The sequence below is a fragment of the Mixophyes fleayi genome, chromosome 1 (genome assembly GCF_038048845.1).
Source record: "Mixophyes fleayi isolate aMixFle1 chromosome 1, aMixFle1.hap1, whole genome shotgun sequence".
NCBI classification, from domain to species: Eukaryota; Metazoa; Chordata; class Amphibia; order Anura; family Limnodynastidae; genus Mixophyes; species Mixophyes fleayi.
Genome location: NC_134402.1, coordinates 126,490,736 through 126,518,150, shown reverse-complemented (window position 1 = coordinate 126,518,150; position 27,415 = coordinate 126,490,736). Strand labels below are relative to the sequence as shown.

Sequence of the window (27,415 nt, the reverse complement as noted above, 5' to 3'; positions counted from 1 at the left end):
CCATTTTGTTGTGGCTGCTAGTTTTTTTTCTCCAGCTTGCTGCTTTGATACACACCATTCTTAAAAAGTGCTAACATCAGTACACATCTGTTGAACATTTCTACCATCTGGATTTAAACCATCACATTTAATTACTATAATCAAATTCTCCTCTTGCACTATATTTAGCTAACAATATACACTTACTTGGAAACATTGCTAGTAAATTTATGTACAAAACACGATAAATCACCAATTGCATATCATTTCTACATGGATGTATGTACCATAATAGATTATTATTTTACTTGTTACTTTCTCTTACAAGGCTTAAATAATGGCTGATTCTAGGTTAAATAGATCCAGGCAATAGCAACATAAATGTCAGTAGACATGAAGGGAGGTTCAAAGCTCTATTTATCCAATCTAAGGTGTTTATGTCCCATGGTTCAGATCTGGATAACCCCTGCACACTTCCCAGTCCTTGAATGTCAATTCCTGATACACACAAATAGTTGGTTGGAATCTAGTGAGGTCAAGGAATGTTCTGATGAAGGCAGACACCTGGGAATTTCCAATCTCAATCATGAAGATGATTTATAGTATTGTCATAACTAATTATTCATAAAAAGTGTACACAGGCTGTTTTTAATTTAATTTCTTCATACTGCTAACATATATTGCTTATAGCTTTAAAAACACAAATTGAAAAATGTAATAAAAGTCTACACGTTGAAAGTGATATAACACAGTACCAATAAATATGAATTTTGTCTCATTATAATTTCAAATATGTTTATATTTTGTTGAAATATGTAGAAAGAAAAATCTATTTATTCCTATTTGCAATAGATATAAAAAGTTAACAGGCGTTTGAGATGGCCAGTAAGACACAGTACACTTTACTGTTGCTGTACTCAATAAGGTGACTTATGATTTGGGATTTAATAGTAATTTGCCCCAAATATTCTACATGTGAACTAAATTTAGCTATTTGGTACACATGCAGTAGTCCATCTGTGGTCATGCAGTATCTCTCTATATTAACTAAGGCCACCAAACTGTGTTTAATCTAGAGATGAGCGGGCTCGGATTCCGCTAATCCGAGCCCACCCGAACAGTGCGGATCCGAACGGGATCCGAGCACTGTTCGGATATTTTCGGCGGGCAAAAAATTGAAAACGAGGCTCTGTCGTCCAAGTCTCGCGTCGCGAGGGGTGGGAGGGAGGGCCCAGAACAATTCCATCTTGTACCTCTTTTTTTGGCATTATGTGCTCAAGCTACCTCGGTGCAACCTTTTGGCCTAAAAACAATATTGTGAGGTGTTCAGAATAGACTGGAAATTAGTGGAAATGATTGTTATTGAATGTTATTGAGGTTAATAATAGCGTAGGAGTGAAAAAAAAACCACAAAACTGGTTTTTAGCACTTTTTATGTTTTTTTCAAAATAAATCCGAATCCAAAACCTTAAATCCGAACCAAAACCTTTCGTCAGGTGTTTTGCAAAACAAATCCGAACCCAAAACCTCAAGCAAATCCGAATCCAAAACACAAAACACGAGACACCAAAAGTGGCCGGTGCACATCCCTAGTTTAATCACAGCACAATGTAAAAGGGTTCTTGAAAATTATACTTTTTTGGGGGAGGAATTGGCATCTAAAAAGTCAAACTGTGGCTCTCTCAGACTAAAGTCCTGAATAATGCCTGGAAAATAGGAAAGCATGCTCGTTGTTCAAAGTAAGCAGGCGCTACATAGGTTACATGAAGCCTCTGTGCTGTAAAAAGTGGCAGTAGCTTCTAACTAAGAAAAAAACTGAAATAAAAAAGCAAGCAAGGTAAGCGGTATGTGTTTTCTCATTTTGCTAACAACTGTCTGAGAAGAGTATTTAATCTGATACAGGAATTGTATAACAAAAAGACATAGTTCACCACAAAGAAGTAAGAAAGCAAGACATTCTTTGTGGTAAGTTTCTCTATCAATCTGATTTCTTGTTATACTCGTATTTTTTATTTTTTTATTTTTAGTCTATTTGTTCTCTAGCATTGCTGTATTAATTATACAATACATTATATAGTACAGATTATTATTATACATTGTTTTAACTAGTTATGATGAAAAAATCCTTAAAAACACATTTTTAAAGTATGAGCACATCATTTAAGTAAATTGCAGTCAGTATATGTCCCACGATTAGTATTGTTACCTAGTGTACATCTATCTTGTGCTATTTATGCACTTCTGGAACAACTGTTCAAGGGTAAATATTGCTGTTCTACATTTAAGGGAGTTGCTCATTTGACCAACAGTTAAAAGTGAAGTCCAATGACAACATGGAGAGGAGTTTGCTGCTTGCTGCACAGATACAAGTTGGGGCCAGAGTAAAAGGGGGTGTAGATGTAGACATGGCAGAAAGCAGGATTCTGACGTAGGTAGTTTTATCACAGTGAGCAGGGGCGCACCCAGGGGGGGTTTCCTAGTCCCCACAAACCCCTGTCCTACCTGGGTGCTGCATGATTACAGTGGCCCCTCTCCTGCTTGTAGCTTGGGAGGATCGTCTCCCAGTCAGTCCCCTGCTGTGTGAGCACAGCTCTCTGCCGGCAGTGTGGCCCCGCCCCTTCCTCTCACACAGCCAGCAGGAGTTATACAGGAGGCAGCAGCAGAAGGTAAGAATGTGTGTGTGTGTGTGTGTGTATGATAGCTTACATGTATGTGTGTTTGATCCTGTGTGAGTCTGTGTATATGGCAGTTTACATATCTGTTTTTGATCCTGTGTGTGTTTGTGTATATGTGAGTCTGTGCTTGTCTGTGTATGGGACAATTTACATGTCTGTGTGTTTGACCCGATGTGTGTTTGTAGCCACGCCCCTACACATGCTGGTCACGCCCACTGGTATCGTGGCGTGGAAACCCCCCTCATCGAATCCTGCGTTTGCCCCTGGTGAGAATAAGGGGTAGTGAGAAGAGTGTTAGGGAGACTGGTCCTTATTTAACGCACTCCAGTAATTATGCCAAATTGGGTGATATTGGGGATGTCATAGAATAGGTTAGATAGAGGGTAGGTAGCACTAGCTACCCAGGGAATTTTAAACTAGGAATGGGACAGGAGGGTTAAGACAGACGTAGTCTGTAATATAACTAGAGACATGGAACAGGGCTTAGTCAATGGAAATGGTGGGAGGAATGGGGAAGGAGTTTTTAAAGAGGCAATAAGAGGAGCATAAATGATAAAAGTGGCAGTAGAAGTATGAAGCATATAGTAACAAATGTTAGGAGTTGTCCAAACAAAAAAGGGAACTAGAATGGACCATGGTGAAAAATAATTAGGACAGTAGGAATAACAAAAAATGGATGAAAGTAATAACTTGACAGTTTATTTGGAAGAATACAGCAAGCCTGATTCATTAAGGAAAGTAAAGTAATAAATAGGAGTAGCTTTGCAGCTTGGCAATACCATGTTGCATTGGAGGGGGAGGAAAATTTAAAATGTGGGCACAGATTTATAGTTGGGGTAGGTCATCTCAACTTTAAATTTCAGTGTACAAATAAGCGATCAAGTTTTTATGTGCTATATAAAAAACAGCCAGTATTTAACTTTAACAAAATAATAAACTAATCTGCACCCCTTGCATTGTAACATGGTTTTGTCCAGGAGAAAACCTACTCCTTTTCCCCCCTTACTTTCCTTAATGAATCAAGCCCCTTATATCTAATGTATAAATGCATTTAGTTAATATTGATCATAAATTAGCAAACATTGACATTAGCTTAAAAAGAAAAAACATCCAGTAAGAAAGCTACAAAACTCTGGAGGCAAAGTTTATCAGTTCAAATAAGCATTACAACTTATATAAAAGCACAGAAACCAAATGAGAAATGTTTACAAATATTTAAAATAAATGCTATTGCATGTAGGCACCATGTGGCAACAACATGTCTAGGAATACAAAGTCAAATAATGTCATTAAATAAATATTTGGGGTAAAATTGGAAAAAAGAGTATTGAAATTGTTAAACTAGAAGGCAGTGAAAACTAATTATGGAAATACAAGGAAAGTACCAAAACGTACAAAATACGGTTAGAAAAGACTGATGATGAAAAAAAATACTGCAGAGGATTACACGTCTAAACACAAAAAACATTTTTCAAGTACATAAACATCAAGAATATTAAAACTCTTTATACTGGATCACTAAATGATTAAAAATAAAAATACTTGTATAAGAGAAATACAAAAATTAAAAATGTTTTCTTTTCATCTGTATTCACACAGGAGGAAAAACACCAGAGATAGGTTGTGCGGCACTAGCCTGAGCTCTCCATAAATGTAACCTGTCCAGCACAGGAGGATATACAAAATTAAGACAGTTGAAGCAACTAAGGCACCCACCTATACTTGTGTGCTAAAAGAACTAAGTTTGGCAAATGAAAGACATTTCTCATAAGTGCCAAAAGATTGATGGAAGCAGTCTTAGCATTGGCCTTTAAAAAGGGAACATAATCAGAATGAACAAACTATAGAACTGTAACCCTGACATCTGTCATGGGTAATTATTTCATGGGGCTCAAAATGGTAAATTGGGCAACAACATGGCAGTTATGAGTTATGCACTTAGGCTGCAGTAATAACTATGCTAATTACCTATTAGATGAAATACCGTTAGGGAAAACTGAAAAGGATTTATGAATACCAGTTGACATAAAGCAGAATAGCAACCCAAAGGACAGACAGTGGCTGAAAAGGCAAATAAAATCATGGAATGCCTGCACATAAATAAAAAATAAGTGTGCGTAATGAAAACATAGTATAACCATTGTATAAGTCACTAATTAGACCACATCTTGAATATGGGATAGAATTTCAGCACTTCATTATAAAAAAGACATAGTGGAAGTTGTCACGGCAATAGGGTTTCTGGGATCCATCTCGGGACCCTTGGAATTAGCTGTGGTAGGAATGTAGTTGAAACTGGGAGGCCGGATGAATGTCTTGCTCATAGAGCTTGCTCTAATCCTGTATACTGTATGTTAGGAGGAGGAATGCTGGACTGGACTCCATACTGAAATAGATGACTGGAATCTGGACATGGGAACAGGGAGAACCTGAACCCACGACCAGAGACTCAGTACCTGCAGGAACTCAGAAACACTGACAAATATAGTATCACGACTGGAACTGAGAAGACTCAAAACTCAGGCAGAGGATATACAGGGGTGGCAACCTCCTGAACAGAATAAGCCTGGAACTTGCCCTAGACAACTCAGAACCTGGGGTAGGCCTGGAACTGGAAGTGTGTACCCTGAGACACAGAGATGGCTCCAGAACGTGTATGACTGAGAACAACCACCTACTACCCCATATAGCCAGTAGGAGAGACAGGAAGAGATTGAAGAGAGGAGTATCCACACTGGAGGTATCAGCTGAAATCTGTACATGACCAGATAGAATGAAGTTAAATCCACATGAGGAATTGATAGCCAAAGTCTTTATTTCAGTAGGCACAATGAAGCTGAATTCACACAAACGGTTAATGCTTAAATTCTGTATCACAGCAAGCAGAGTGAAGCTGAGTTCAGACAATAGTAAATGGTTGGAGTCCATGTTACAAAAAAACAGGATGAATCTGAACTCACTCAGAGGGTAATTGGCAAAAGTCTGTATCACAGCAAACAGTATGGGACTAAACTCACTCATAGGGTAAATAGTTGAAATCCATATCACAGCAAACAGGATGAAGCAGCAACAGTGGATCTGGGACCAGCAACTAGGAAGTGTTGCACTGGCAATTAGCTGAGTATAGGAGAAGACTCTTATAGTCTGCAGAGGAAGCTAATTGGTGAATGAGAGGTTAAAATAAACTATATTTGTTTACTTTGGAACACAGGTGCCCTAAAAGTGACCTAAGTAATATGTACACATTTAGTAGAGGCTAATACAAATATTTGATTAATTAAGTTTTCCTACCAAAGCCCAAACAGAGGACAAGGGTTCATCAATTGTGAGAGGAAGGAAGAAGGGTTCATCATGAGCAAATGAAGAGGTTCTTTACTGTAAGAATGTTTACATGATGTGGTGAAGACAAATTCACTAAAAGAACAGTTTTAAATCTATTATCAAATTCGCATTTCTTGGAGAATGTTTATTGTGGTGGGGAAAATCATTTGCTTCTAATTTCTGAACATAAAATTGAAGCACTCATGTTAACTGGCAAATACTTTCACATTTTTGTGCACACACTATTTCACAATGTACCTTGACCAATTAATTCAGTTTTAATATTAATAATAACAACTATAATTATACCAATAATATCAGCAATAATAACAACATACCATTGAACAGCATTAGTGCACAAGGTATCACAATATGAGTATTATGTTATGTCTAGAGGTCACACATGCTGTCAGAATTAACTACTGAAGTCCTAGAAAACAGAATGATATAAAAGAAGAAGTGAAGACTAGCAATGAGATTGTGGACCAAAAACTAATAAGCAGTAAACAGTCTTCTTGCCTGTTTTGTGTATTGGCTGTTCATGGTTTTTAGAACATCAACAGATGCCAAGTATAAAAGTCCACTTTATTCTTGTGAATTAGCAGGATAATATTCACTGTCACCACCTCCAGACTATGCATATCCCAAACATATGCATGAGGATTGCATTAGGTCCATAAGATAACCACACACATGAAATAAGAATTTAGCTGCCAACTTTTTGGGTTGGTTACAAATAATAATTTAATAACTCTGGCTGTCAAAGCAGAATTTTTAATCAATTTTTTGCTGTTAAGCATATATACGTTTATTAAAATATATAGTCTTTATCTGTGTACCTATATTCCATTATAATGATACAACAGATCTAATTTCTAATTTCTTGACAGGAGATTTATTAACAAATCACTGGATTAAATTCTCAGCAACATCCTTGGATCAGCTAAAAATAAAAGTTTGATATCAGATGGAGGTCTTAGAAAATACATTTGCTTATTACAAAAGAAGAGTTGTTCATATTGTCAATGTAATATAATATATATAATAGTATATATAATGTGATATAGTTTTCTCTGTAGCTAGTAATGAGTTTTCTACGGTTTTGAAAACCGATTCATATCCCACTTGAAATTTTATCAATATCAATTACCTTAATGTTTGTTTTCTTAAATATTTATTATATTTCAACAGTTCTTTATGTTCTCATCTTATGACATTTTTGTCTCATGCAGTTTAAAATACCTTTAGTCAATTTTGGCTTTTTTTTTTTTTTTTTTTTTTTAACATATACTGCAGTATTTGGAATATGTCCGCCTATATATATGGAAGATGTGCCTCTAAGTACCTCAATAGAAATAATTCTCAAAATATAGGTACCAGCAGAAATTTTTAGCTGCATTTTTAGACAACGGGTGCAATCACAGAGTTAAGGCAAGAAGCAGTAGTTTTGAGTATAAAGATTTGATTTGGGTTTCCATATGGAGGAGGAGTTTACGGCTGTCAAAAGTCTCACTGATAATCACAGGGCAGCCAATCAGGTACTTTCTAACCAAGCACACAGTAATACATTCTCCAGTGTTGCCTTTCTAGGCATTATCATAGTGCTTAAACTCAGGGACTTGACTGATGTCAATTCTACAAAGTTGGCTGGTGTATTCAATTGTACTAAGCTGGGTATACATTTATGCAATTATCCTGCAGATCAAACGATTAACGACCATTTGGTCACATATTTTAAGAGTGTGTACACTCCCATGATAATATTTTACTGTACCAAAACACATTGCATCGTTTTATCTGGTTTTCTAAACATTCTAAAAATCTCAATCAATGATGGAACGATGTTGGACAAATGTGGAAGTGTGTACACACCCTCCAACAGCAGTGTAGGCAGATATTTGTAGACTGTGTACAGAGTCACAATCTTTTCAGCAGCTGGTTGAGAGAGATGAATATCACAGATCTGAAGGTATATTGTTTAGGTGTGTACGCATGAATCGACACGCTCAACGGGACATTCAGTCGTTAGTGAAATCATTACAGAAATTGCATCTGAAGTAAGATTGCATAGGTGTATACCCAGATTTAGCAAAGATTCCTGTTTACCGGACTACTTCAATACTAGGCAATAGCAATCGTCCCAGGCCAGAAATGACACCCCAAGTTATTGAACGTGAGGTGTCATTTCTGGCCTTGGGCGAATCTTATTGGACTAAACAATAGAGCAGAGGTGGATGAAGTTTTAGGTCCTGTGGTGCCTCACAATTCTGGTCAGCAGATGACCTGCCAGGCATGGCATATGTGATTACAGACGATGTGTAAGAGTAACCGATCCAAAAAGCAATCGGGCCTATTGAACAGGTGAACAGGAGACTGCTGCTATATACTGGTGGCAGGGTTGATTTGTGCCCTGCATAGAGCCTGCTCTTGCTGGCAGTGGGAACCAAAACTTTTTTTACTTCAGCAGTCAGTGAGCACTGTAGCAGCCCCCTCATAATCAGTGATGTAATCAGATAGCCACCTGATTACATCACCAGCGAGTCACATGCAATTCCAGTGCCATGCAGGCCTTGGTGATCTGGAGCAGAGACCCAGTCACCTTCTGGCATTAGCATAAGTCTACTACCCTTGATGAAGCATGATTATTATTATTATTGTTATTGATTTGTAATGTGCCATAATACTTCTCAGTGCAATACAGTTTGGAACACAGAACATACACAGAACATGGACAAACAAGGTAGGAAAAAAATGTGCAGACATGACAACAAAAAGTAGGGATGACCATGCATATGAGAGCTTACAATCTATTGGGAAAAAGGCATAGCTGAGAAAGGCAGGCAAGTGTGATGCAAACTGCAGATTGGGAAAGCAATGGAGGTGTACCAGTTTCGGTAGTTTAGGTGGAAGTAGAGTAGGCCCATGTAAAAAGGTTGGAGTGAGAGACGCCAATCAGAGAGGAGGTGAGGTGCAGGTCATTGCCAAATCTGAGCGGACTTAAAGGAGAGCCTTTTGAGATGAGGTTTGAAGGGGTGGTGTTGGTGAGGGCTTTGTAAGTGAGGGTGAGTAATTTGAATTGGATTCTGGATATAGGAGGCCAAGAGTCAATATCCAGGAGAACTGGAGAGTGAGTCAGGAACAATAACAAAAGGGCCTGTTCACAGAATAAGAACTGGTCACTGTGATTTACATTACTAGTGGCCCGTCCGGCACCTAGACTCAACGGCTGGGTGAGCTGGCCTCCTAGCATTTTCAGTCATATGTGAAATCTGTTTATACCTAGGGAATGATATAGTCGGATTAAAGGTATAGAACCTTACGGTGCTCTGTGGTGGGAAGTACATGCACTGCCATGATGTTTGTGATGTACCATTGCTCTCTATGTGATTTAGCTAGTGTGGTAATATAATGTAGGAAACACGATATTGTGCCAACAGGTAATATTGTATGGTACTGCCTGATGTGATATTATGTCCATGTGGAGATATAGGGTTGAGCTGTATTATGCTCATAACTGTATTTATATGGTGTTTTGTGTTGCTTAGTATAGCGATGCTGTAATTATGTGATGTATTATTGTGCTTCGCGATTTTATGCTAGGCCAGGGTTACTGTGTCAATTATACAGTCATGGACAAAAGATTTAAAAAAGACACAAATATTGGTTTTCACAAAGTTTTCTGCTTCAGTGTTTTTAGACCTTTTTGTCAGATGATGCTATGGTATACTGAATTAACAGTAGTGTTATTGGGTTGTTGATTTGTGTAGTACAGTTTTAATTTACCATGTTACAATTTTGTATTAATGTAGCACTATGTTGCTGTATTGCAGATATTGTGCAGAGTGGTATTAATGTAGCAATGTATACTGGATTGCAATTTTGATCTGCACTGTATTAATGTAGTACTGTCCTACTGTTCTGCGTTGCTGATTTAGTTATTGCAATGGTGGTATGAGATATTACTAAAGGGCTCTCATTGTGTCAATTCTGTATTACTGTACTGAACTGTGATGTTGTTTTTCTTTTGTTGTGCTATGTTAAAGTGGATTGTGGTAAGTCATTTTTATTTTTCTGATGTTACTTTATAAAATTTTTCATTTTTTGCATTAGATTTTTTGCAGTAATTTGATGACGAATAATAATAATTTGCTACTTTTAGCTTTATCTCAGAATGGAAAATGGTTTTCAAAGATGTATGGATTTATTCAATATCTGCTGCACATTTTCTCCTTTTAAAGTTATATAAATGATCTCTTGGATTTTTGTTTTTAGCGATGGGAAGTCCAGTAGTGTCTACACCTTTGCTGTACAATATATATTACTATTTGTTAAACATGAAATATTGATATTTCTTGGTAGCCAGCACAAAAATACATTGTCACTGATAGAGGAAATCCCTTTTTTTATTTTTGCAATAGGAATTCTATGACCTGGGATTATGAACACACACACACACACACACAACTCCAATTAATGCTCATTAAAAGCACTATTAAAATGTGCATTTCTTATGCAAATTGGTACAAAATTCTTTGAGGACGAACCACTTTTTTCTAATTATATGTTTACCGTGAACTAAACTTTTATTCCTGGATGTTTTCACATACTCAATCTTGTCTACAAATAGAATTTGAGTTGCTCTCCTAATGAATACAGTGGTGTCTCTCCCACGCTACTATGTGTTTCTGATCAATTCAAGACCATCTCTTAAAGTCTCATGTGCCTGAAAACCTAAGGACAAAGAATCTGTAGGGATAAGAGCTGATGATGGGCAGAAAGGATTGTCTGTTTTCATTAGTCTAAGTTGAGGATGGGAAGAGAAGCTGGTGGTCTCTGAACCCCGGCACAACAAACATTGTATCTATTACATCATCTAAATAGATTTTAATGACTACATTCAACATAGAATAACTACGTTCTGAGCGTATTCAGAATTTTTTGAAAAAAAAACAAAATAACGGAATGCAAAAAAATAATAATTATGATTAGTTAGGAATTGTCTTAAGTTCCTGACAACAATGAATCTGTAGAGAGATCACCATTGTACAGTATATATTTTGTTTCATACCAGGCATGGTCTATAGTTGTTTAGGGTTATAATAATATTATATATACAGATTGTAGCATTTCTGGAATAAATAAACATATTGGTCTATGATTTCTCTAAGAAGTTAGTCATTACATGACTTTTAGTTCTGGAAACAACATTGTACAGACACGACTGCTGTGTGCCTGTGACCTACATCGTTAGTAAACAACCATACTCTTATACCTATCTGCCTCAGCATGATGATAAGACGGTTTGACCTCTTAGGGCCTGATTCATAAAGGATCTTAACTTGAGAAACTTCTTATTTCAGTCTCCTGGACAAAACCATGTTACAATGCAAGGGGTGCAAATTAGCATTCTGTTTTGCACATAAGCTAAATACTGACTGTTTTTTCATGTAGCACGCAAATACTTGATAGCTTATTTGTACACTGAAATTTAAAGTTGATATTTGTCTGCTACATGGAAAAAACAGTCAGTATTTAACTTATGTGCAAAACAGAATGCTAATTTACACCCTTTGCATTGTAACATGGTTTTGTCCAGGAGACTGAAATAAGAAGTTTCTCAAGTTAAGATCCTTAATGAATCAGGCCCTTGTGAGCTGGATGAGCCAGTATCAGCAAGTATGACTTTAGTTTGCCTCACAGCGCTGGGGACATGAGTTTAATTCCCAGCCATGGCCTTATCTGTGTGGAGTTTGTATGTTCTCCCTGTGTTTGCGTGGGTTTCCTCCGGGTGCTCCGGTTTCCTCCCACACTCCAAAAACATACTGGTAGGTTAATTGGCTGCTATCAAAATTGACCCTTGTCTCTCCCTCTCTGTCTGTCTGTGTCAGTGTGTGAGTGTGTGTCTATATTAGGGAATTTAGACTAAGTTTCAATAGGGCAGGGACTGATGTGAATGAGGTCTCTGTACAGCGCTGCAGAATTAGTGGCGCTATATAAATAAATGATGATGATGAAAGCAAGGAAATTGGATTGTTAATTCTACAATTATTATTTCATATTTCAAAAACAAATACATTGTTCTAATGCTCAAATGGAAAAAACGAAATCTATAAACAAATTTGACATTGCTAAAACACTTTAATAAGTGTTAAAAATAAGAATTGCAGCAGAAAAGGACTGCAAAACATCAAGCTACCAGACGAGACAAACATTTTTCGCCGGTATCTGCAGACACGGCAGAGGGGAGGCTCCATGCTGGGAGCAAGAGGGTTGATGTGAGGAGAAAGAGGAAGAGAAAATATAATGGATATAGTGTCTCACCACAGCTGACCGTAAAAGACTTTGAAGGCTAATAAGCCTGAAAGACACTTCAGGAAAAAGGCTCTACTCACTGACAATACACTTTTACCTGTTCCAAAAACTATTAATCACGCCAACAAAAGTTTTGTTAAATATTTTACAAAAGAGTCCATGACACTGGGTTCTGTGTTCGGAATTAGAAGTTTTACATCTTACTAGTAAAGCAACATATCATTATGTCCCATATGTTTCTGACAAATCCAGAAGACGTGAAAAAAGCAAGAAATGTTTATATATGAAAATCTTTAAGCTTTGTTTACCGAGTACTGATGTAAACAATTTTAAAAAGCCAAGGAGCATGTGGTCAGCTTAAAAATGTTTTCCTATTAAAAGAAAACAGGGACCACGTGTGGCATAGGTCTGAAAACTATTATAAGAGTCTCTGATATGAATCACAGTCAATGGGGAATAATAGCCACATCTTTAACATCTTTCATCAGATGCCAGTAAGGGGAACTATTGTAACTCAATAGAGATGTAACTCCCTGTGATAAGTTTTTGCTTTGATCACCTTACGCATGCTCCCGGTCCCCCCACCTCTATTGCCAACAAGATAATGTCCTAAATGTTCCAAAACACAACACACACGCTACCAATTCAAATGCTCCATTCATGCTTCATCACTGTCGGACATTAAATTTAGATTTCAGATACAGCATTTATTGCATAATGTGTCTAAGTTAATATGTATATCACATTGTTCTTCAATATAAATGCTTGATATTGATCTATAAAACTGGTGAGCCATGATGATCTGAGACAGCTGCACCTATCAAGGCATGGTCTACTGATATCATATGTGACAAAATACTAATAATATTTTGGTAATTAAACAATTATATAGTAGTCATAGTTTCTATTTAAAATTTAAGACTTTTGGTACAATAGGAATTATATAAACTAGAATAAAGTTAAGTTTTAATTTGAACTTTCATATAGTATAATGTGATTAAAAAAAACACATGTATTATTTTATTATTAACATTAATTTATATAGTGCCAGCATATTCTGTAGCACTTTACAATTGTAGATGTGATTTGTCAAGATGTCTTTGTGTCAGTGTATCTACCATTAATATGCCTACAATATGTCACAAATGTAACACTGTGGTATTGGGTTTTCAACATATTTTATAGTAGCTGACTGTCACAAGAATGCATATGCAGTAGATAACATCTCAGTACGCTATAGACTCAGACAAGTGTGTAATGTCAATTTTGCATACTATCTGCATTGACATAAATTAAGTATGAAACGTTGAGATGAATGTGTGAAAGAAATATGAGCGATATTCCCAACCAGCAATACCTCTGGTGAATAACTGCTAACATATCATAATATAATTTACAACATGTCATCACTACGTACAGTACACATATGGTACACAAAGGTAGGAAATGTGGAACACTCAGAGGACCTAAAACATAATGTATAATGTTTCAGCCCACAGCTTGAGACCTTCATAAATCCAAATGCATAACATATACTTTCTAAAACTGTAGAAAGTTTATGTATATGTAATACTTGGAGTCATATTTGCACATAATTGCATGCATACGTGTTATAAAGTCATGTTCTCAGTGTAAAGCCCAGTAAAACATGCTAGGCCAGGCACTAAATATAATTCAGAACAGTGTGCCTGTGCTCCCGGTTCATCAACATAGCGCTAGCCTCCCAAAATATAATTCTACTACCATTCAATGAAAATTACCATTTTAAGTTACACTATTCATTTTAAATCAAGTATTATATTACAAGCTCATGCAAAAAGGGAATACTGCGACTTTATTTCACTGGTGTGGATCTGACTTTTATCAAGTTCCAGCACTTGACCTAAGACAACTTCTGACTACCTTCTAATAGAAAGAACTAGTTGCCTGTGCTTGTCCTGTTTACTTCATTGACGCTTGCAGGAAATATCTAGATGAGCAGATACACCAGGAAGTGGAATAATATTATGGAGGGAAAGGCAGTTCTCTGAGTCAGAGCCGCAAAGAGAACCTGCTTGAAAAACCCACCTAACAGCTTTAGAACATAAAAGGTGGCACCAGAGCCACAATATAAGGAATTAATACCTAAAAAGCTAGGTGGCGCAATGGCTCTGTCATTTAATCAGTATGTATTCCTTAGGAAGCATAGTGATGCCTACCATGTGTCCACAGGTCTATGGTTAATAAATGGAAGGCAAGTGCCTTAACTTAATCCAGAAAGAAACTCATATATCTCATCAATGCCATTCCTTCTTGATGGTCACACCAACATAACCAATAGGATGCCACCATAACACCCAAAGATGTTATGTGTGGATCTCTTGCCCTGTAAAAAAGGATACTGTAGCCAGGCAGGTGGCACTCAACTAAGTACTTCACTCTTGTTCAAACAGGCAAACCACGCACACTGAAATAATTCTCTAATAATTCCCTCATAAGAATAAACTACCAATTACTGACTAGGAGAAAAAATGTCCTGCTTATGGTAAAGGAATACATGTTATTTTACTCCATCAGGTGGCACAGAAATGGGTCAATCATTCCATAGATGTTGCAAGCTTTTGGGACACACTATGTCAGAATTCACATATAAAAACCACCGAGAGAATGCAAGTGATAAATGGTAAGGCATGAAAAGTCAGCCTAGAGTTTGGTCATTATAGCAAGGAGTACTTGGACTCTGGAGGCTCAAGGAACTGGATGTGTCACAGGTAGCAGGACTCCATGTAACTCGGGAGGCATGAGGCACCGGATGATCAGCAAGCCGTTACCACTAGACAGTAGACATGACACACAGGATGCAAAAGTCTGCGGACAGATACACAGGAGATACTGGAGACAGGATGCAGACTGTAGGTGCTGTATTGCCAGTGGTGCAATGGAATACAACACCGTAAAGCAGGAGGGTCAAACAAGCTAGGGATCATAGCCAGACGGTCCACCGCGATACCAGGGAGAAGCAAGTGCGGACTCACAACAAAGCCAAGTCAAGGATCACAGGAAGAGATGCCAAAAGGAGGGACAAGTAGAGGTAAAAACCAGGAAGTCAAACAAGGAAAACTCACAGAAGAACTAGCAGAGGTCAAGGCAACAGATGAATTGGCAAAGGCTGCTGGGACTGGTAGGTTTATATAGGCCAGGGACAGGTGCTAAGCATCCTGGAGTAATGAGCCTAGCTCTGGTAGGTAGGAGAGATGTCCACAGTGGCCCCTTTGGTAGAACAGTGAAACTGAAAGCTGGATACCTATAAAGGCAAAAGTCCAACATAGCTCATGGCAGACAGGAGCAGCAGGAGGCAGATTGTGACACACTAGCTGCTTCTTCTGGCAGAAGACTAAACTCATTTTGCTCATTTAGAATATGCAAGTAAATAAATGATAATTAAAATTGTTTTTTAGAGTGGTTTATGACATATACATAGCCACAATGTAAAACTGTTTGGAAACAAACTCTCTTTTATGCAAGTTGTACATGACTTCATGTTTAACCATTTCACTGCCACTGGCATAAATTCAACATTGCTTGTGAACCCGATAGCATTACAATGCTCCACGGCACAAATTAGACAGAAATTACATAGATATTAACTTATTCCATGTGTGTCTACTACTGTTGGTTTATGCATACACATGAGTACATTCCCATTGAGCATGGTCTATCTGCTTATCTGATATATTAAGTAATTGTAGCTTTGAAAGTGAGACTTAAATGTGTATGTATTTCAATTCAATTTTGGCCTATTGTCATATCAAGCCTACTCCCAATTTATAATGTTAAATGTTACATTTCATTTAAATACACTACTAGTTTGGATCTTTGGGCTGTCATTAATGAAAGAGAAAAATACTTCAAAATATATTTTTTTACTTTTATTTAAAATATGCTCTACGTACTGTAGTGGAAGAGAGGTTCAGATAGAACACAGTATAAGAAAAATATATGTGCTTTGAGATTGCAATTTTCGGTTTCTCTCATGATTATATTTTCTGTCTTTCAAAGTTAATATGACCATATATATATTACGGGAGCTACACATGTATGCTATCAATATCGTCAGCAGTACGCAGCCTTTTACAATGTATACTACTTCTAATAACTTGATGTATACTGCATATACAGAGCTTAAAAGTCTGAGAAAACACATAGTTGTTTTGATTTATGAAATCTTATATATGAAATACGAAACAAATTAATAGATAATGTTACCCTTAAAAGGCAAAATTATAATTTTACTTTCTTACATTGATGCCTCAACTGACATGCAGATGGAGCATAGTTTTTTTAGATGAATGGCATCTGAAGATTCCCTAAGTACAGTGGAAGTACCAAATCCGGTCCCAATAACCCTGCCCACTCCATTTTATTACTATGGGAGAGTGGCACGACTAGCGGTGAGGGGCACAATCAGTGCACCTAGTAATAGTCATGCCATTTTTGAAAATGTTGCAGATTGACCTAACTTTATGAATGTAGATACAAATTACTCAAAATTCTTTCATCAAAAAGGTAGATAAGCAAATTTTGGCACCAGACGCTGAGAGTAAAAGAAAACAAAACATAATACAGCATGTGTATTCTGGGGTGGCACTGATTAGTAAATAAGCTAGGGTATACTATGCTGTATTCCATATATGACTATAATCCCTTTAAGAAGGGTTTCAAGTGAGCTTTAATCCAATTACCCATTTCTGCAGAGCAGAAAATCCCTTCATATAATCAAAACTGATGAATGAAATACAAATACAAACACATACATTTTTCATTATTTACTATCTAAACTAAGGACAGGGACAAAGTGACTTCATAATAAAACCTGATTACACAGGATATCAGTATATAAACACAAAAGTTCCGTAAAATACACAATCAATTAAAAAACACATACGTTTCCATTTTTTTTTTCCTTCTAGTGACCATCCCTCAAACTTCTGACTGGAGTGAACATCAGGAAACAATCACTCAAGTCCTCACCTCTATGTTAAACCACATCTGTGTACATTACATCCTATTGAATACTGATTGAGTCTAGATGATATTAATGAGAGACTTGCATCTTTGTGATGTTTTGCATTAATACATCGATGATTAATGGGAATACACAAGTTTGTCCTTACTTACTCCCGAATAAACTGAGACAAAATTTTACGTAAACTAGAGAACACTGTCAAATTCCTCATAAAAAACTTTGCTGAGAAAAATGGTATAGGTCATATTAACAAAGAATAGCTAGCCTATCATTAATCTTGTGTTTCATTATTTCAAACATTATATTAGTGTTACTACACAGTTACAACTGGTACTCTAGAGCCAAGCACTTCAACACTGTTCTAAGGGCAGATATGTACTTAAAAAGTCTTGTTGCTGTAGACTGATGATACAATAATTAATCTACTGATACCACTGGGTGATGACAGAGTAGGCAGTTAATGATGTAATTTTTCATGCACTGTTAAAGAAATTAAATTATGTGCTCAGTCAAACTACAGCATACATGTAAATAACCAGTTTGTTAATTTCTAATAAATAGTTTTGAGACTATCCCTTGGAAAACCGCAATTTTAATACTTTTGTACTTTTTTTGTTACCTGCACATAATGCATAAAAAGTAAGGCTGATAAACTTAGGGACTAAATGTAATTATATGCTGTTGACATCATTTATAATCACATTGGATGTGCACTACAAACCACTTTCCAGTCTTTGGAGACACCTAGTTTTGCACGGAGGCACAGAAATTTGAATTGGCACAAGGTGCACATTAACCATCCAACCTCCTACCACTTTCGAACCACCCCTTTCATTAAATTGAGATCCTATATCTGTCACCTCTCCACCACTCTGATCACCTCCCTCCACTCATGAAGATTTCTCCCGGGCTGTCCCCCTCCATTGGAACGACCTTCCCCGCTCTATCTGATTGTCCCCTAATCTGTGCACCTTCAAACAAGCACTTAAAACTCATGTATTCCTCAAAGCCTAAAAGTCATCCACCTAACCAACTGTCCATGCTTGTTCTCCTCACCACTCTCTTCCTCTGTCCCCTCTCTCTCTCACTCTTCTTGCGCTAGATCCCCTCTAACTCCCCATTGTGCCTGCTGTCAGTTTGCCCTCCCTTTAGGATGTAAGTTCTTATGAGCAGGGCCCTCTTCCCTCCTGTCTCTATACCTATTCTACAGCTCCAAGGTCACTGTACTAGCTGTACTTGGAGCTCTTGGATTCTTGGTATTATTCGTTTAATGTTCTGTACTGTTTTACCCTGCATGCTCTACTGTTTGTATTCTGTAAGTCGCTGCGAAAATCTTGTGGGGTCCTACAAATAAAGCATAATAATAATAATAATAATAATAATAATAATAATAATAATAATAATAATAATAATATATTTTGTTCCTAAAATACTGCTTGGCAAAGTTTTATTTGCAGCTTATATCATGACACTGAGTGTCCAAGAGTGCTATCTTTACTATTTATATTGACACTTTTGTGTATGTGAAGTTTTCCTCAACAAAATTACAAAGTTACTGTTATGGTATAGAAAAAATAATTGGGCCTCAATTAGGCATTTTGCACTCTGTACATATTCATAAAGATCCAGTTGCAAAAATAGCATCTCTCTGTCACAATATGACCAGCACACGACCCCATTCACCCTGCTTTTACGGTAACTGCAATTTTGGGGCAATAGGTTTACACTTTTATTTGAACCACAAAATAGTAAATCAGGCCCTATATGTCTAAAAATCTAAAGTATGAATTTCTCATGTCAGTGTTTGATCATGGTTTTTATCTATTCACACCAATATTGCTATCACAGGTACTGGTAAGATAGGACAAACGCTGGCTGTAAAATAGTGAACAAACTTTTATAAAATAGGATACAAATGTACATCCCAATGACAGCCTTGTACAATGAATATCCAATTTAGCAATCTCAAGTACTACTACAACATGCACAATGATTTTTCTTTTAAGCAATATATTTTAACGGTTTTGTACTTCTACTAATTAACACAAACACAAGAGTTGAAGGAGAAGAGGATACAGAACAGAGAAAAGAGTAGGTATGGTTGCCACGTAAATCAAAACCAGACATGAGGTACTCTTGACTTATGAAATAAATAATACAAAAGCTAAATTGAGCAATATTATAGAAGAAATACAGGAATGTAGAAATCAATAAACAAAGTAGTTCTAAAGTCTTAGTAGATTGGTCTTTGAAGTAACATTTCAATCTTTCTACTGTGTGTAAAGTCAGGTGGATCTGCAAACTTGCAAATCTACGCACAGATTGATTTTCCAGGGCAGTGCCAAGGATCAGGAAATTATTGTGCAACGTGAAATGTACTAGACAGACAAATAAGCATACCTAAAGGAGGAGTGTGGGTATGCACTTTTTGTGGTCCCTAAATGACCTGTAGGGGTATATTTACTAATCTGCGTGTTTGAAAAAAATGGAGATGTTGCCTCTAGCAGATTCTAGTTATCATTTATTTAATGCATTCTACAAAATGACAGCTAGAATCTGATTGGTTGCTATAGGCAACATCTCCACTTTTTCAAACCCGCAGTTTAGTAAATATACCCCTTAGTGTGTACTACACCATAGACAAACATGTTCTTCAGCTATTGAGTTTTGGTGTTCCTTGTGCATCAAGCAAAACTAAAACAGAACATATGGCTCATTTACATTTACTGTGCATATTTCAGGCATTATTTCACTCCTGAAAACTCTATTAAGAAAAGAACTGATCACTTTCAAGTGCAGTTCAGACCATTGTGCTCTGAAACCTTATTGTAGCATTTAAGACTTTAGGACAACGCTAAGAATGTTCTATTTTTAATGTATATATACGCATTAAGATTACAATGTAATAAATGCACAAAAAGAGCACGAAAACACATTTATCATGCAGTTTTTATGCATCAAACTCCATAAAAAGTAAGAAAGTATATTTTATCACTTGGCAAGTGTATGAGGAGCACTTGTAAAGCGCATTGGAGACACTTCAAGAACCACATCTAAGCACTAAAAACACAAAACGTAACATATGGAACGATGAACCCTGTTCTGTGAAATATAAGTATATTAAAAGTCGCTGAGTAATTACGTGACCATACAAAAGCACAAACCTAAATGCTTTTATACAAGTCACAGAATTCTGAGGTGAATTCCCATACCATTATATTTCACAGTGGACGTACATCGATACTTATAATATAACTTTTAATAATAATAAATAAATCTATAGATGTCTTAGCAAACTAGAAGTGTGACTAGGTTAGCAGAGAAGCAAAAAAATCTAAAGTGGCACACTGTGCAAAAGCGAAAATGTCACATAAAAAGTCCAAGTTCCTAAATCTTTAGAGCTGTCACCATTTCAATTTTGATGCTTTGTACACACTAAAAACACAACTAATGCTGTTCTAACTACTTTTCTACCTTAAAATATAGACTATAACATCCACTGCAGCAGAGAGTGATTAAATGTGTTGTGTAATAAAAAGGTCCTATATAAAAACTGTTAATGTATAAATCATTTTCCTTGTGGTATCCAAAGCTGTACAATACTTTCTACAACTTACCGTATATACTCGAGTATAAGTCGACCCGAATATAAGCCGAGACACCTAATTTTACCACAAAAAACTGGGAAAACGTATTGACTCGAGTATAAGCCTAGGGTGGGAAATGCAGGGAGAGGAAGGGAGAAGGAGAAAAAAAGGAGGGAGAGAGAAGAGGTGGGGGAGAGAAAACACAGACGATATTAAGAGGAATTGAAAACTAGCAGAGTCAATCTTCATAACAGTTACATTTATTAAAATCTGTTAAGTGTTTCGCTATGCTTTTTCAAGGGCTTTTTCAAGACTAAATAGATACTTATAGCATAACAGCTACAGATAATATACCTACCTGTATATTAGTATGTGCAGCTCCTTCAATTCCAAGACAGTCTGTCACGAATAGGAGGTAGTGGATTATTTAACCCCCGCATATTGTATTGCATGCATTAGAGGCAGTAGGTTTAGAAGCACAGCAGTTATTAATCTGGGAATCTCTCTTCCTCCTCGTGCAGAAAGATACCTTGGATTATCAGTTGAGATATTTAACTATTATATTTACAAGAGGACAATTAACCCCCCTGGAAATAACCTTTTAAACAAATGAAATTAGCGGTGTTCGGCCTTTTACTTACCTCCGCAGTGAAACCTATGTGCGTTCCACTGACAGGAAGTTCGGCATTTGGAACGCATGAGGGACGGGAGAACAGAAGTTCACTCGTGTATAAGCCGAGGAGGGCTTTTTCAGCACAAAAAATGTGCTGAAAAACTCGGCTTATACACGAGTATATACGGTAACTTTGAATGTTCCACTTTTCTTTCTTAAATCCTGAAAAATGACTAAAGGGTATATTTACTAAACTGCGGGTTTGAAAAAGTGGAGATGTTTTCATATAGCAACCAATTAGATTCTAGCTGTCATTTTGTAGAATGCACTAAATAAATGAAAGCTAGGATCTGGTTGGTTGCTATTGGCAACATCTCCACTTTTCCAAACCCGCATTTTAGTAAATCTAGCCCGAAGACTATTTTTTCCCCAGGAAGTAGGCTCTTAATACAGTAGTAGTAGTAGTAGTAGTTACTTACCATTTGTCTAGTCAGCACTGGTAAGAGAGCTTATAGCCATAACATGTGCATGTGTGCTTGCAGAAGCCAAGCAAGTAAATATCTACACTGATTCTAGATATGTCTTTGCTGCTCATCATGATTATGGGCAGCTCTGAAAACATTGAGGCTTCCCTCACATCAGCAGGCCTGCAGTGTAAGAATGGACCTTATGTGTATGAACTACTAAACACCATCATATTACCATCTAAAGGCCTGATGCAGTATTGGTCGCAATTGTGCCGCAATTCGCAGGTGCAATTTGCATTGATTGATAAAGTCATAATTGCAACCATATGCAAAGCGGCAACTATCTTAAGATGTGTTCTGCTCGGCAACAGTAACTTGTGTGCCAGGTTTAGGCCAATAATATGACACATACACTTATGTCCCACTTGTGTTCTTGTTTTTAATCATTTATTTTATTTTTAAGTGATGACGTGTACAGAAATGTAACAGATGGGTATGTGCAAGATGTTCTTAATGGCTAACATGCACTGGTGACTTTAATCAAGTTATAATAAAGTATCTAAGGGCCGTCCATTCCAAATACCCACCGCTTACATAGAATGTGTCTCTCCCAGAGAGAACCATCAGTAGCCTATAAAGTGCAATCTAGCCAATAATCCCAACAACACCATTAAACAGTGCGTAACTGGAACAAGTTTGGGGTTCCACAAGCTCTTCACCAAGGTTGTAATTTCTTATACTGCTACAAAAAGCCATATGAAACTCAGGAACTAGGACTGTCATACGAGACATTAGGCAAGCAGATCTATCACCATCCTCTATTCATTGCCATTTGCAAGTGATAAATGAGAGACTTGCAATATTTAGCCCATCACCTGTCTACTGTCCATCACAGTACATGGGGAGCGCCAAAATTCCTCAAACCAACGACCCCCACCTGTACATAATGAAAGCTGCAGAGCTGTTTGAATTCTGTAAATGCCTTGTTTCTCCTTACTCACCTGCTACAAGTCCCTTATAGTAGCAATGACAGCTGAATAGTGGACTGAGAACTTTTGTGGTCCCTGAGTAAGCTATGACACAGCTTATAGGAAGCTTTTGGTATCTCCTTCATTTCTTTCATTATTATTATTGTTTTTCAAAGTTGTGAAACCCAGCTCTGTGTCTCTGCGCTGACTTATTGCCTGCATATGTAATAAAGCAGAGAATAAGAGTGAACCAGAGCAGTCAGCTTTAACATCACATGACCTCCACTGCACAATGCAGAGAGGTAAAGCAGCACATCAGAGAAGGAGGAGGCGAAAGTAGTGCAGAGTATTCTGCACCATGTGCTCTCCATCCTTTCTCTATGGGCCCTGGCTGTGAAGGAGCCATTTATAGTCTGTAGATTAGCCAGTGAATGGAGCATGTGGGGCAGTGTGAGTGGCATGTGGGGAGGTCTGAGAGCCATTTTCCGGGATCCAAGTGGCATATGGCAGGTGAAAATGGCATGCTGAGCGGTCTGAGTGGTATGTGGAGAGGGTTTGTGCATCATGTGAGGGAGTTTTAGAGTATGTGTGGGACCTTAGGGCGGGCTAATGGGTGATTTTAATGCATGTGTCAAGTGAGGGACTATGTGACATGTGGTGGAATTTTGGAGCAAGAGAGGTGCATTTGGGGAAGTTTGAGATGAGTGATGTACGAGTGTTGAGGTCATTTTGGGGCTGTTATTTGATTACTGAAGTGCTGAAGTATATCAAGTTGGCCAACACTGGTGTAAAGTCTTCAGAATGCTTATAAGCTAGCTATCTGCTCCATCACAGTAAGGGACCTGAGGCATTATTGGATCCTATGCATTTATTTTTCTAGTACCTGAAGAGAAAAAAAACAAAATAATTCAACAAGAAATATTAGAATAAATGAAAAACTGCACTACCCTCAAACTACCCAGTGGTATACAACAATGTGAATACAGGTATTAACTGTACTATGAGAATGATTAAGTATTCTCTGTAAAACACTTTATATAGTGCTTACATATTACTAACTGATAGATAATAAGATGAATAGCCTGAATTCATGGAAAGCCTTAGTGTACCCAGTAAATAAAAAAATCATTTACACCCACTGGGGTTAACAATCCGCAATTATGCTTTATTTTTAAATTAATTTATTTGAATACTTGACTATACATCACATTTCTTTCATGGAAAAGTCTTGTGAGTGGCAATCCTTTCAAATATAATGCAAACAAACATACTCATGTAAATGTAGTAAATTGAAAATGGTTAGAGCTGGGATGAAACTGGCACAAAATTATAAAAATACATGAATCGCTGAATAATTTTGTATTCTACAAATTCATCTCACAGGTTTATGGAATATTTACAGCATATTAAAAGCTGTAGCTGACTTTACAAAAAAGCATGTCTAATGAGTCAAGGCAAATGGGAACAGTAAACAGGCTATTTATCTTTGTTCGGTACAGTACCATCTGCCGTGAGAAAGGTCGTAATACTTACTACAAACAAAAAAAACTTAAAAACATTGGGAATGTAAACATGAAGTTAAAAAAAAATCACGCTATATATATATATATATATATATATATATATATATATATATATATATATATATATATATATATATATATATATACACATACATATATACATACACACACATATATATATATATATATATATATATATATATATATATATATATATATATATATTACAGACACAGTTTTATGATAGCATTATTATTGAATCACGGTTTGCTTATCTGTGGCTCTGGATCAAAATTATACACTGTAATTTTGTATAAAAAACAGCATACCTAATGTAGGCCATCTCTATCCCTATCAGCCCTTCAGAGAGCTGGGATGTATCACATTTCTGCATGATGATATATTTTGTCCATGGTGTATCTAATGCACACAACCACTATTTTTGGTCTTTAAAGCTGCTGGTATACACTATTGGTGTTTTCTTCATCACTCGGGCATATAATACGCTTTTGCATGCGTGTTTAAGCAATACATTTCACGCGTCTGTGACTTGTGCCTGACGTAAACCAGGAGCATATCCTACTGATGCTGACCTTCTAGTAACTTATGCAGAGGTCTAAAAAAGTTTGTAAAACATTCAGAATTATCTGTGAACCTGGGTCCCTCCAATAAATAACACAACATTTGGTCGCCACCATTGTAGTCTGGTTTTCCTAGCACTACTTTGTGAAAGCGAATCAAGTCATATTACGAAAGATTGCAGAGAACCAACGAAAACAAGACATAGCTGTTTCAATGTCAAAACACAATACCTATAACCTTTGGCCTCCATCAGTGAACTCACACATGTACTTGAGGGTATAATAAATTAGGCAATGTACCAACAAATTGTACAGGAGAATTTAAGGGAGATAAAGCGTATCAGAATGCGGGATGCACAGCACAACAACTACCCTATTTACACAATATTTAACTGAATGACTGATATAGTTCCACATTTTGGAATTTCTGAGTGGAACTCCTGACTCATAACTGTGCCAGATTAGAGAGGGCACTCAGTAACGCGCAATTACAACATAAGTACATAGCCTTCCAATCAAAATCCAGCTGTCATTTCAAACCAATCCATCAGGCCCTGCTGGTCACATATAAATCTGACCTTGTTGTTCATAATTACCAGAACCTTATAGAATAAAACATCATTATTAAGCACTATACAAAATGTTCTGATAAAAAATTAAATATCTATAATGCTTAGTTTCTTGGCACCTTTAAAGGTCTAAATTGACATTGCTATTTTAGGAACCTAAGCATTTAGGAACCTTGGGCCTTATTTATTAAGGATCTTAAATTAAGAAGTTTCTTATTTAAGTCTTCTGGACAAAACCATGTTACAATACAAAAGGTGCAAATTAGTTTTCTGTTCTGCACATAAGCTAAATACTGACTGTTTTTTCATGTAACACACACAAATATCAACTTTAAATTTCAGTGTACAAATAAGCTATCAAGTATTTGTGTGCTACATGAAAAAACAGTCTGTATTTAACTTATGTGCAAAACAGAAAATTCATTTGCACCCCTTGCAATGTAACATGGTTTTGTCCAGGAGACTTAAATAAGAAACGTCTTAATTTAAGATCCTTAATGAATCAGGCCCCTTATGCATATCTTGGTTTGGTGATAAAATGTTCCTATTGGGTATATTTACTACATTTTAAAGTGTCGTTTTTTCAGACAGTAATTGCAAAATTACTAATTTTTATGTTAAACTTTTTCATTTTTGTCAATGCTTCAAGTTGCGCAAGAAACCATTATCGACATACAGACTAAACAATAAAAAAGTGTGAAAAAAGATTTATTGAATTGAGTTATCACTTTCAGAAGTTTCTGCTCCTTCTGATACTTCATTTTCACCATGGACTTTTGAAAACTGAAAATGTGTCTGGATTCAGACAAGCTTGTTTATTATTTCACATGCTAGTTTAGTTCTTTATTTTCTATGAGTATTTCTAATACATAGGTTAGTTTCTTTCATGTGTGGCATAATGGAAGAATCTGAAGCAGGTAAGACACAAGAGGTATCAGAGAGTGCACAATGCAAAGACCTTGCCCCATGCTGCAGGAGAAATAAGCCTGGCTGACTGTTAGACTGTTTTCTCAGACCAGACTCCTGAATATGTTCTATATTCTGCAACACTAAATAGTACCTTTCCATCAACAAGTGTGTTACTTGTATTGTAATAAAGTCAAATGTAGTAACAATCACTAACATTTCTGCCTCTGAATTTTGGATCCATGATGTTTCATCATCATCATTATCATTTATTTATATAGCGCAAGCAAATTCCGTAGCGCTTTACAATTGGGAACAAATATTAATAAGACAATACTGGGTAATATATACAGACAGAGAGGTAAGAGGGCCCTGGCAGCAGCATGAATTTATTTATTAGCAAAATTCTAACTGTTAACAAGGTCTTTCCCTTGTAAGTGAAGATGAGCTTACATTTTTAAAGGCCGCTTTTATCTAAGCCATATATTAAGCAACGTCTGACAAAAGTGCACTGTCTGATTCAGATGCTGTAATGGCTTCATAAATTGGCTTTAGATCCTTCAGAGGGTTCCACGGCTGACCCCACAAGACACACTTATCAAGTATTGTGCTCCTTTAACGTCTGGTTACTTTAAGATCTGAAATTATTAAGGTTTTGTGAAGAGCTTTCCTGTTTTTAGTAGGCTTTCAAATAAAATCCCCACTGCACCACATCTAGTTTTACAACAGAGTTTGAGCATCACTAATTTATTCTCTGCATTGTTTTGTTCCAGCTTATTCTTAAAGAATGCAGCTACTATATGGCTATCTATAAACCAGAGGCAAAGGCAATGAGTCTTCACTATATAACTGTGAGTGATTAAGTCATAATATGTTATTCATCATGTATACCAATCATTACATAGCATA

General features: G+C 36.7%; 1 protein-coding gene across 2 annotated transcripts in view; it reads right to left on the bottom strand.

Annotated features, from left to right (window-relative positions):
- The window catches only part of PRDM5 (PR/SET domain 5), a 173,493-nt gene that overhangs the window by 32,741 nt on the left and 113,337 nt on the right, over positions 1–27,415 (bottom strand). The window lies entirely within an intron of this gene.